Below are 13,987 nucleotides of genomic sequence, written 5' to 3'. Positions count from 1 at the left end.
ATTCTACCTGAAAGGTGCTACCAAAGCCTGGATTTGTTTATTCACATGTGCCGTCTATAGGGCAGTACACCTTGAATTATTGTCTGCATTGTCAACAGAGAACTTTACGCAGGGGTTCAGACGATTCATTACACGCCGGGGGAGACCTGCAATAATGTACTCTGATAATGGTCCGAACTTTACTGGAATCTCGAATGAGCTCGATGCAGTTGATTGGAATAGAATCATGCAGTACAGTAGTGTTAGGAAAATTGAGTGGAAGTTGATTGGTGTGATGAAACAGATTCTCCGAAAAGTCCTAAGCAGAGCCCTGCTTTCTTATGAAGAAATGTCTACGGTTCTCTGCGACACAGAAGCGCTTGTGAATTCCAGACCCTTAACATATATTTCTGAGAATGATGGTGAACTTCTTCCCTTGTCACCCTCACTGTTTTTGCAGGATGTTAAAGAAACTCAAATGCCGGATTGTGATTTTATTGAAGGAACGTCTCTCAACAGAAGGTTGAAATATCGCCAGAAAGTACAGGCAGATCTACGTAAAAGGTTTAGATCAGAGTATTTAGGGCTGTTAATCCTGAGGCCAGGAGTAAAGAAAGAAGAGAGAAAAATCAAACTAGGTGACATAGTCCTCGTAGGGAGCGATAATGTCAAATGTATAGATTGGCCCTTTAGACGAGTTATTGAAATTTTGCCGGGTAAAGACAATGTCACTCGTTTAGTACGGTTGCAGACTGCAACATCTGTCTTACTTAGGCCCATTCAAAGGGTATACCCTCTAGAAGTCTCGGCTGACTGGGTAGAGGAAGTTAGGTCATCAGATAAAACTGAGAAATCCCAGGATCCTTCTGAGAGTGTAGAAATGCCAAGGACTAGCAGGAGTGGCAGGCAGATAAAGGTGCGTGAAAGATTAGATTTGTAATGGTTGAGCTTATTGTTCAGTAGGTTTTCATTGTATTGTATATATCCCTCATTTTTGTATGTATTCCGACTTGTATGTATATACATTTTTACATGCGTTTTTTTATTTGTTAACCACCAAATCAAAGTGGGAGGATGTTGTGTTTTCAATGTACACATGCTATGGTAAGAGAAGTGTGGATGGACAGGGTTGGCAGAGGGGTTGCGACAGCGTAAAAAATGGCTTCCTATGTTTATGTTGTTATGGTAATGTATTGTTCACATAGTTTGAATAAAATAACGGAAGTAAGCGAAATGCGACTTATTTTTTCTATGAACCTTCGTTTACTGATACGTGGTTAATGTAAAATTAACAACTATGATAGTGATTTATCATCCAATTCTGGTGACGGAACAACTTCAATCACGCTTTCTACTTCAGTTACTGCTTTGTTGTCTAAAAAGTTGGCCTACTTCGATGATTCGACTGAAGATGAAGACCGGGTGCCTGAACCACTGAACAGAAAACTAAATTGGAAAAAGAAAAGAACCTGAATCTGAAGAAACATAATTTCGACGCAGCTAATTCTGGACTGGAAAGTTTAGTGGGCATGAGCATCATAACTATTCTGTGTGAGGAGACTAATAGATACTTTTCTCAGAACGTGGCTGCAGGTGGTGTTCCACAGTTAAAAAAATTAACCTCTTCCTGTTCTCTCCTCGCGTCACGAGCCGTATGTAGACGGGAGAACAGAGCAAGACAAGTATCCCTTATAGCGGATTCGGTCAGCCACTCGCTGCTCGCGTCCAGAGGGTCACACCACCGTACTCGCTATCCTGTAATGAAAGGGTCAACAAACTGAAGAAACTATTCATATATAACGGAGGTCAGCGCGTGGGCAATGAAAGCGTGTCCAGCTGAGCAGCAGTGGGCACTGTCTACCCGCAACAGGGCAAGTGATCCGACAGCATGTGTGTCATTATGCTATGGGTTTACAGAGCATACCGCAGAATGTGGAATAAATGCAAAGTAAAGAGAAAGCATTTTAGACTCATAGGTGTACCGGGAGGTACACCTCAACTCCGCTCATTCAAAAGAAGCGCCTTAATGAACTCTATCCAGCAAAATATGAAACTGCTATGGCATGAATTGGGACATTAATCAGAAGATGTCACCACTGAATAATTGAGAAGTTTGTCATTTCTAAATTTCCTAAACTGATTGGATTTATTTTGATTTGTTTTGCTGTACATCAAGAAGTTTGGACGTTTCTCCATAGATGTCATTACAAAAACAGAGGTCATGCACTCTGGTGCAAGATAAAAAAATTTGTTATTGAAATAAATTTTGTGTTTATGGGTTTTCTCAAGTAAATTAACTTTAATTTATTTTTTTATATATATATTTCAAGGTTGCAACACTTCTTTCTCATTCCGCCACTTCTGAAGCTGGCCAATAGGAATTTTCTGTAGTTATTTTTCAGCCTATCACAGGCTTCTTGTTGGTTTGTTGGGTGTAACTTTTGATTCTGCCAATAAAATCGAGAGGGTGTATCTCGATTAGTCTAGAACCCTCTAGAACCGTCCCATCGCGTTTATAAGCTGCGGCCTTTCCGGCTACCTTGTCTCTTGATCGCCGTATTTCTGAGAGTGGGTGTGTGCATTAAGACAGGGGGAAGACCAAGAGCCAAGGTAATGACCACCAGAGTTATTTTTCTGTAGTTACCTCCGCAGACTTATACGAGGGGAAGGTTCAAATTTCTAATTATGTAACCTTCTATTTTCTAAAATGTAAACCTTATTTTGGCTAATGTAAAATTTAATAAATTTTTAAAACTGTAAATTGGGGATAGAGAGTGCGTTACCCTCTCAAGTTCCCCTTCAACTTGGTTTGAGGCGTCAACAATTTCGTAACTGTTTTTCTTTCCTGTAATGCATTAACTTAACCTCCTTTCGAGTCACCTCAATAGCTTGGGATTAGCCCCTGTATCATCGGGCAGAGAGCCCAATTAAGATTTTTAATTGTCCAGGAATGCAAGTGTACGCCTCCATTCATTTTGTGTGCAGGCCAGTAATTTAACCTGTTTTTCTTTTCCACGAGGGCCTAGTAGTGTGGGTACTAGTTACCCCTGTATACTAAATTGCAAAGTATAAGTTAGGCCTAGAGAGGCCAGAAATTTATAAGATTTTAGTGTAATGTTGCCTTGAATAGGCTGTAAGAAATTGGTTAAAGTGGGAGAGCATGTAAGCTCTTTTCTGTGATTTCTAAATTCTACTGTAGTATTGAGGAGTGCCTCTGGAAGGCTAGAGCAAGTGCTCTTGAATTTGGGAGATTTCTATCCTCGGCTAAATAATACCACTTGTGAAAACTGTAAACTTGTAAATCTGGGACTTGAAACCCAAAATTGTTAAATTCTCTATGCTGGGGTTCCCTATTTTAATTCCCAAATTTGTCATTGTTATTTCACTCAGTGAAAAGTTGGTAAGTTTGTTTTTTGAAGAGATATATAACCTTTATTTCAAGTTTTAAATTAATTTTTGATATTGTAGTTAGACCCATTCTAAGCAGCACCTTCTTTCACCTCTGCGTTCCACAGATACCACAGAACAATAGGAACTGAAATATTTACTACTGGTACATAAATTAAGTTTTTAATAATAATCAAAACATAACAAATGTACAATGAAAAGAACTGTAATGAATGCTTTGGTTTTAAAAAAAACAAAATTTGCATACATTTTTGTACTATAATTGTAGCAACTTCAAACAACTTTATGTGGAAATAGATGTTTTCTGTTACAAAAGGTACAAAACAAGTGAATCAGTGCTAAACGCGGTTTTTTTTTTTTTTTTTGGTACGTCTGGTGATAAAATTCTGGTTGCACTTAAACGCAGTATGCACTTCAAGTGTTTGTTACTGAGTGTCAATAGCATCCGTGACTTTGTTATTTTTATGATTGAAAAAAGTTGCTCATATGAGTACGTCATTCCAAACATAGAAATTATTTTTGCATGGAGATAAGGGAAGTGGTCTTGCAGTAATTGTTTACAGAATTCTAAAATGCTTTTACTTGAAGTTCTAAAAATATTTTCAGTGTCAGATCACACATAACATGAATGGCTCCCAGTTGTACGCTGCCAGGGATGTTATCAGTATTTAAGGAAAATGGTGTCAAGAATAGTAGGTCTATTTCTAAAGAATTTAGCTCTGTGAACAGTCGATGAAATTCACTGTAAAGACGGGAGGGACTTTTAATATATTTTGTGACATTTTCATCCTGGATATCTGAAGCTACAATCTGCATGTTTTTGAAATGCGTTCGATTTCAGGACTGAAGATTATGACTCCACAATTCTAACTTCATTTTGATGGCAACGGAAACAAAATATTTGTCTTCCCACAGAGAAGCTGGTCGACTATACGACGTAGCTACGCTGCTGCATTGAACTTGCTCAGGCATGCTCACTACTCGCAGCCGCTACTCCATGACCTACTGCTCGCCTAGTTTGAGCTCGGAGCAATGAATGTGCGTCCAGATACAGAAGGCGCTGTATGTCAAGGCTTGCATTATACGATACCTGAAGTAGCAGAGAGGAGATTCACTAACCCACCTCAGGAAGAAGAATTTAAACCGAGACAGTATAAATGTGCAAAATGCATCCATTTCCTGTGTTGCTATTGGCCAGCTGTGATCATCACAAGGCAGCCACATTCTGTGCTCGGTGCACAGACACAACTAAAGCTGGTTGCTGTCACTTTGTAGGAGGGTTGTGTTTTGATCCTGCGACCAAGATCGTCTTAAGAGCAATAACAAATAATGTACTGGTAACTGTCACTCCATAGTAACCAGACTCAAGATAGAGAGACCCTGGTAGAAATATAGTTCATTCCAGGGCCTCCAGAGTCAAGGAGAAAGATGTTGACGAGTTAACTCTGGAGGGTAGCCATGATCTACTCAGTATATAGCCGTCACCTTTGTTAAAATGATTCAGGTGTTTAGCAATTTCTAGCGCCTCACAAATGATTCTAGGTATAAAATGACTGGGCGAGTTGGCCATGAGGTTAGGAGCACGCAACTGTGAGATTGCATCCGGGAGATAGTGGGTTCGAATCCCACTGTCGGCAGCCCTGAAGATGGTTTTCCGTGATTTCCCATTTTCACACCAGGAAAATGCTGGGGTGGTACCTTACTTAAGGCCATGGCCGCTTCCTTCCCCTCTCTGTGTCGGTGCAATGTAAAGCCACTAGCAAAAAGGAAACCAGGTATACAATTTTTCTCTTTATAAAAGACAGAAGTTGCATCAAAAATGATTGACCACTCAGTATGCATGGCATGTTCTGCCACAGCAGACTTCTCTGGCTGGCAAAGACGTGCCTGCGATGTTCTTTAACCCTTCTTGCTACCTTCTTACATGTTTGATTTACATAAACCAATGCACAGGAGCAAGGAATCATATATTTTACTACAGTTTAAACCAATAGGATCTTTGACAGATTGCAAACAATTGCCTGTGTTGATATTAGGCCTTCTGAGAATATTGCAGATCCTGTCCATGACAGAGGTAACAATCCTTTCTGCCTTGCCATACGTACAATCTGTCACGACTCGACTGATGCAGGTCTTTCTATTTCCCGCCCATCAGAATGTGGGATGATGATGAGGAAGGGAGAGGGTGAAACCCAGTGCCGGCACATAGCCTATTCCTGTCGAATAGCACTAAGGGGTCTGCTCAAGGCTTAACATCCTCATCCGATGAACAAATCACCATCAACAGTGTCATATGCCCTCACTCCATACGAGCTCTGCGGAGAGGTTTGGAATTTAATCCAGGCTTTTGGCACGCAATCTAGTGATTACCTGCTGGCCAAAATTCTGACACTGAAATTGTTTCCAACCAGTGGCGTGCACTGAACCCCCGCTACCCCAGCCCTGTTGGGGTAAGGAATTTTGTATTTACATGTTTTTATTATTCCTTGGAACGTTTCTTTATCAAGTTTAAAAACTGCACACAGCTAAGTGAAGATAAGTACAGTTGTCACGATAAACCGCTCGCGCTAAAGCAGTCCAGGTCTCTCCAGCGAGCTGGGTTTCTTTGCCGGCACGAACGAGAGCTACCCTAGCGAAATTCAGGTCGCTTGGTTGATGGATGCGCTGTTAGCCTCTTTTCCCTGGAAGGCGCGGAGATAGCTGTTGGTGCGCTCGACATTCGCAGCGTCTTACTGCGGGGGAGCAGGTAGCTTGGCTATAGTTAACAGTCGAAGTATTCAGCACCACACACAAGAGGCTACAAGAAGAAACAGAAATAGCCGTTTTATAAAATGAACTGTAATAAAAGTTCGTTTGTAATCAGTTTACCCTCCAGGCTCCAGGGATCCCACCTCTACCGCCTCAAGGGCAGTGTCCTGGAGCTTCAGACTCCGGGTCTGGGGTACAACTGGAGAGGATGACCAGTACTTCACGTGCTATGTTGAACAGGGGTCTTGTGGAGAGATGGGAAGTTTGGAAGGGATAGACAAGGAAGAGGGAAGGAAGCGGCCGTGGCCTTAAGTTAGGTACCATCCCGGGATTTGCCTGGAGGAGAAGTGGGAAACCATGGAAAACCACTTCCGGGATGGCTGAAGAGGGAATCGAAACCCCCTCTACTCAGTTGATCTCCGGAGGCTGAGTGGACCCCGTTCCAGCCCTCGTACCACTTTTGAAATTTCGTGGCAGAGCCGGGAATCGAACCCGGGCCTCTGGGGGTGGCAGCTAATCACACTAATCACTACACCACAGAGGTTTCGGCATGTATGAAGTTTTTGGTAGCGATTCATTGATTGCACGTGTAGAGTATGTTTTTCGATGCTCGCGGAAAATATTTAGGTTGCCCAGTATGAACACAACGAGAAGTACAAGAATTACGTGTACGAGTGGGTACAGCGTTCATCTTAGATTTTAGGTGAAGTTTTCGCGAGTTCTGTGGTGCGGTATTCTTCGTGAATATAACAGTGGTGTACGTCGTGTTTGTCGTTGCTGTACCTACGCTCATTAAGCGTGTGGACTTCAGGGACGGTTTTGCTACCGTCACTGCCGTGAATACCATTTACGAAATATATGTGAGTATGTGCTTGAAGATATTCTTATTCAAGTGAGTTATAATAAATAAGTTCTTTAATATTGGTATCGTATTTATTTATTTATTTATTTATTTATTTATTTATTTATTTATTTATTTATTTATTTATTTATTTATTTATTTATTTATTTATTTATTTATTTATTTATTTATTTATTTCGTTCGTAATCTGTTTACCCTCCAGGTTCGGTTTTCCCTCGGACTCAGCGAGGGATCCCACCTCTACCGCCTCAAGGGCAGTGTCCTGGAGATTCAGACTTTGGGTCAGGGATACAACTGGGGAGAATGACCAGTACCTCGCCCAGGCAGCCTCGCCTGCTATGCTGAACAGGGGCCTTGTGGAGGGATGGGTAGATTGGATGGGACAGGCAAGGAAGAGGGAAGGAAGCGGCCGTGGCCTTAAGTTAGGTACCATCCCGGCATTTGCCTGGAGGAGAAGTGGGAAACCACGGAAAACCACTTCCAGGATGGCTGAGGTGGGAATCGAACCTACCTCTACTCAGCTGACCTCCCGAGGCTGAGTGGACCCCGTTCCAGTCCTCGTACCACTTTTCAAATTTCGTGGCAGAGCCGGAAATCGAACCCGGACCTCCGGGGGTGGCAGCTAATCACGCTAACCACTACACTACAGAGGCGGCCTTTCTTTCTTTCTTTCTTTCTTTCTTTCTTTCTTTCTTTCTTTCTTTCTTTATTTATTTATTATCTGATCTGTTTGCTTGTTATATTTCTATTTAGTTACCGAGTGAGTTTAGCTTTAGGGAGGGAGGGATGAAGGTGCGGCTGCGATTGCTTTAAAAAAAATTGCAGCCATGTCGAACTTAAGTGATGTGCTGTTCAGTTATACAATGTTATCTTTATTACGTCCGCCTCAGTAGCGTAACGATTAGTGTTCTTAGCTGCCGTCCTTGGGGGCCCGTGTTCGATTCACGGTACCGGTACTGCCAGAAATTAAGAATGGCAGGAGGGCTGGTATGTGGTTGAAATGGTACATGCAGCTCACCTCCAGTGGGAGTGTGTCTGGAAAGTGGCTGTAAAAATCTCGCTTTCCTGTTTTCAAGATATGACAAAGGCAAGTACGATTTTTCTCTTTAGCCTTGAGGAGGCGTTCGGCTTGTGACAGTAAAGCCCTCAGTAGGTTCGTTGAGTCAGCTAATGTGCCGGCGTGCGGTAGAAGCGTGGAAAGACGATATTGGCTTATCAGGGAGAGCAATGGAGCAGGCGGGTTTGAGGGCTGTCCAGCGGAGCTCAAAGCAACTTCGCCAACAACTTTACAATGTACCCAGGCTCCTTCTCCCCCCATCAATCATACAACAGGGGTGTGGGCTCCGCAGACTCCTCGCAAAATATACACATCACATTTATCTAGCCTAATGTTACTCTCCATGGATATGATCAGGGCGGTTTTTGTAGGATCGGTCAAAATAGGTTTTTTAGTTTGTTTTTATTACAGTTTTTTGTGGAGTATTCGTTGCATCTAGCAGCAGTTTTTGTAATACTGAGCGTAACACAGAACAGCTGAGAACAATGCTTGTAACTCCTCTCTAAAGCCCTGCACCAAATCATTGAAAAATAATTACAGCAATAAAAATTGATACCAAAATAGCATATTTTAGTAAGGAAATGATACTTTGTTGATGTGTAGTGCGCCTCAGATCGTATTATGCACACATTTTGCTGAACATTGAACCTCAATATCTGGAATCGCCTCGGGAGCTAAATTTTATTTCGAGTTAGCGAAATTTCGAGATACAGAAAATACCGTTTTTGAGCATATAGAGCGGATAATTGAATCACATGTATCTACGGGCTTAGACTGAATACAGTACCGGTATTTAAAAATACACTAATAAACTCATATTTTACGGCATCGCTTTAATTATGACGCTCATTAAAGTAACTTTTTAGAAGGCAGGATACAGTGCACACAGTAGTGAAACAAGAAACATACCTCCATTAACACCTTTGGAAAAAATCGTTAACCTCTTCTGTTTTTTACTGTTAACCTTCTTTTCTTCCACATAGCTTTTAACAATATTTATTGCTGTGGGAAACATAGACTGACTCTGTATGTAGGTTCGAAACTACACAGCCAATGGAGCTTGTCAACCACGACTTCCTGGGTTGCTTTCGTACGTTTCCGGGAATTAATTCACACCGGAAAAACAAACGAGGTTTCGCCGATTTTTCGATCACTTGGAGTTTGTTTTTCGGTTCCCGTCATATCAGCTCCCAGCATCACTGTGACTGTTAACTGTTCCTCACGAACTTGCACCGTCAGTGTCAGAGTATTTTTTGCTTCAAGGGAGGAAACGTTTGCTTCGAGAAATAGAAATTCATACAACCGAATTTCGAGTAATAGAGAAATAAAAACACGTGAAGAATACGACGAACGGCCAGGAAATAGAAGTTACTTCGAGAAACTGAAAATTCAAGTAATGGATGTTGGAGATGGATGTATATAATGCTGATAAGTTGTAGTAACAGTCAGTCAACTCAGTTTTGAACAAAATGTCTCTACACGAAGTTAATAATAGACTAGACTTATCTTTTGTCAAAACCAAACCCCATGGCGTAACAGCCCCGAAGGGCCATGGCCTACCAAGCGACCACTGCTCAGCCTGAAGGCCTGCAGATTACGAGGTGTCGTGTGGTCAGCACGACGGATCCTCTCGGCCGTTATTCTTGGCTTTCTAGACCGGAGCCGCTATCTCACCGTCAGATAGCTCCTCAATTGTAATCACGTAGGCTGAGTGGACTTCGAACCAGCCCTCAAATGCAGGTAAAAATCCCTGACCTGGCCGGGAATCGAACCCGGGGCCTCCGGGTAAGAGGCAGGCACGCTATCCCTACATCACGGGGCCGGCGGCTTATTATTTATATGGTTTGATATTTTTCGAACTTCATTCGAACAGTTTTTATTTAAGTTTGTTCGTATATTCTTTGGTTTTTAACCGAGGCATCGGTATCATTTAGAGAGCATAGTTCTGTAGTTAGTGAAAAATGAAACCAATCAAAGTTCCATAGCTAAATGGTTACCGAGCTGGCTTTTGGTCACAGGGGTCTCCGGTTCGATTCCCGGCAGGGCTGGGAATTGTAATCATCATTGGTTAATTTCTCTAGCTCGAGGGCTGGGTATATCTGTCGTCTTTATTAATCATTTCATCCTCATCACGATGCGCAGGTCGCCTACGGCGTCAAATCAAAAGACCTGCACCTGGTGAGCCGAACATGTCCTCGGACACTCCCGACACTAAAAGCCATATATATTTCATTTTTTTCAGTGGTTCATGGTTGGCAGCTCACTCAGCCGCTTCAAGGTAAGTACACTATTATCAGCAGCTGTGCCGCCAAACTACAGAGGCAGTCAAATAGATTGATAGGCAAATCTTTATTTCTTCTATCGCTTTACAGATTTCACCTTCCAGCTTATAATAGAAGAAATATTTCACAAGGAAATCATAAATTAAATGGCGTATGGCTTTTGGTGCCGGGAGTGTCCGAGGACATGTTCGGCTCGCCAGGTGCAGGTCTTTTGATTTGACTCCCGTAGGCGACCTGCGCGTCGTGATGAGGATGAAATGATGATGAAGACGGCACACATACCCAGCCCCCGTGCCAGCGAAATTAAGCAATGATGGTTAAAATTCCCGACCCTCCCGGGAATCCTGTGACCAAAGGCCAACACGCTAACCATTTACCCATAATCGTACAAAGTGATACACACGACAAGCCTCGATTGAATCAGCGTGTCTTGTCATCCAACTCTCGACTCGCAAGCCACGACCTACAACAATGCATCATCCCGTCACTGATTCTCGATAAGGCTGCATGCTCCCTGCCCTGACCTGCCTCACTGTCATGCGCAGATCTCTGGCAGTCAAAATAAAACCTATCCAACATTATTTTTAATAATCTTACAGTAACGAATATTACTATTTATGTTTATATAACTTGATTCCAAAACATTTTACAAAACAACGAATTTCATTAAACTATCTAGACAATTCAGTTCTAAAAAGAAGCTAAAATAAACATTTAATATGCAACCATTTGTAGGTTGGTCAAATTGTTAAATACATCTTCATGCTTCGAAACGTTGCCTACGTTATAATACAAGGCCTGGAAATAGAGCCCGTAAAACGCTATGGAAGTGGTTACACTGAAGTTCAATGCCGGGCCGCTAGGATCGCTATCTTGCCCCCTGTCTACCAGGCTCGCGCCTTTAAACGTGTTCATTAACTGAGTTGGTTGTGAATGTATTATGTATTTGTCTGATGTTAAGCATTCGCAGTTCCGTTCATGGTTTATTCACGAGAAATTAAAGGTAGTGGAATTTCGTTTCACAAGTTTCCAGTGAATGTTCAATGTTCGAAACATTATGCAGAGGAAGTATTACGCATGAGATACGACTTCAAGCTGATCGAAGTAGGCCTCTGTTCCTAAGTTTTGATCCGAGTTACGTCATAAGAATCGGGCGATCCCAAAATTTGTCACTGGACTTTTTTTAAACTATGCTACCGTGACCGGCAAACATTTGAGAGGCATCTTCAAACTCAGAAATCTTAAATTAGGAAACCAACGAGGAAAATAATTTGCCCAACAAATTTCACGAAAATGAATGTAGCAAGAGCTAAAAAATTGCATTTTCCCCTGAAACAATCTCCGGTTTGTAAAGTATGGAGGTGGTTTTGTCCCGAGAGCATAAAATACAGTTTAAAATAAGCCATTTGTTATGGAGCATTTTATTAAATTGTTTAATGCGCATTAGTGATGGGACATTCGATTCATTTTACTGAATCGATTCATTTGATTCCGTTCACGTTACTGAATCGATACAGTGATCCGATTCACGGCTCATTGGTCACCACTCCTACTGCATCTGTGTCAACGAGCTAGAATAACATAGAGAGGCGGAAGCGCTGCCTGGGTGAACCTAATAGAACGAACGTCCGCCATGTTTCCTGTTGTCACACAACCAAGGGGGCATGGCCTTTAAATGACGAAAAGTGTAGAAAATGCGCATTTTAGAATCGCCGGGGGAGAATTAAAGTCCGTTGCCGAAAGCTTGAAGCATGAAAGCGAATACCGCCACTTCATCATATTTCAGGACGAGGCCAACATCACGATCAGTCGATAGTAGGGTAGTTCGAAATCATCGCACAGTGACATACGAATAGGCCTCGAAATCGGAACAAGAGCGTTACCCTGCTTGGCTGTTGTGGTTAAGCGTAAATTAATATAAAAACGATGGACATAAATATTTATGACAGGAAACCTTAAAATCATAGGGACCTATATGATGCTACAACCTTATTCTGTGAGGGAGGGCTGCACTTGCTATGCTGAACAGGGGCCTTGTGGGGGGGGGGGGGGAGAGAAGGAAGCGGCCGTAGCCTTAAGTTAGGTACCATCCCGGCATTTTCCTGGAGGAGAAGTGGGAAACCACGGAAAATCACTTCGAGGATGGCATCCTCATGAGTACTGTGTTCCTTTCTTAATCTGTTTACCCTCCCGGGTTGGTTTTTCCCACGGACTCAGCGACGGATCCCACCTCTACCACCTCAAGGACAGTGTTCTGGAGCGTGAGACATTGGGTCGGGGGATACAACTGTGAGGGAGGGCTGCACTTGCTATGCTGAACAGGGGCCTTGTGGGGGGGGGGAGAAGGAAGCGGCCGTAGCCTTAAGTTAGGTACCATCCCGGCATTTTCCTGGAGGAGAAGTGGGAAACCACGGAAAATCACTTCGAGGATGGCTGAGGTGGGAGTCGAACCCACTTCTACTCAGTTGACCTCCCCAGGCTGATAGAATCCCGTTACAGCCATCGTGCCCCTTTTCAAATTTCGTGGCGGAGCTGGGAATCGAACCCGGGCTTCCAGGGGTGGCAGCTGCTCACGCTAACCAGTGCACCACAGAGGCGGCCCATGAATACTTTACCACAATAATCGTTTAGTGTAATTATTTATTATAATATAGGGGGGATATCATGTTTCTCCCATTACCATATCATACTGGGATTACTAGCTTGAAAGTTGTCCATTATGAAGTGTGGCGTAGTTTTAAAAACCAAGGCAACAGACATCTACAATAAAGGCTGTATACATTTCAAAAATAGCGGTAAAATGCTGTATTTATCATACTTGGTGTACGTTTGAACGACATAAGTGATTGTTTGTGGTTACGTTTTCTTGGTGGTGGGCGTTCCATTTCCTTTACTTGTAAATGTGAATGAACATTAAATAGTGCTGGAAATGTACAGAGCATAAGCAAATGAATTGAGTGGGATACCATTTATCTCTTTTCGCCCTCACATGTTCAGTTAATTCCTTGTTCTTTAAACGAAATCTGAAACAAAATTCGACAAATAATTACCGTGGCTATCCGTACTTTCGCTAAGTAAACAATAAAATGGATTTAATTACAAAGAGAAATTACAAAAAGGAATCTCGGCTATCATTCAGTAATACTTACTTAAAGTACGATATATCCTTGGTTTTATTACTCCGATTAGTACAACCATACGCTGAGCTTACGGCTGGCATTCTTGAAAGCGAGAATCTATCTTTTCACTTCTTAAAACTTAGGGAATTAAATTGGCAAGCACGATCTCCCTGTCACCTCAACATATGCTCTCGCGCCAATTCGCTTTGTTTTGACAACCGTTAACATGGCTGCCCCTTATCAACTTGCTTCAAGCAGGGAGCGCTGATGTCAGGTATACAGCCCCTCTATGTTATTCTAGCTCGTTGATCTGTGTAGTATGTGCTGGTAAGACGGCAGCAACAGCATTCAGTGCTTGCAGCTGCCATCTGATCTTCATACTATGAACTCCTTTCTTAGAAGAAATGCTAGTTACTCTAATACATCGAAGGTTTCCGGCGACGCAGGGTGGGAAAGGTTAGGATTAGGAAGGTAGCAGCCATGGCCTGAATTAAGGTACAGTCCCAGCATTTCCTGGTGTGAAAATGGGGAA

This window comes from Anabrus simplex, chromosome 10 (assembly GCF_040414725.1).
Source record: "Anabrus simplex isolate iqAnaSimp1 chromosome 10, ASM4041472v1, whole genome shotgun sequence".
In the NCBI taxonomy this organism is placed as follows: domain Eukaryota; kingdom Metazoa; phylum Arthropoda; class Insecta; order Orthoptera; family Tettigoniidae; genus Anabrus; species Anabrus simplex.
This window is presented reverse-complemented; position numbering follows the sequence as displayed.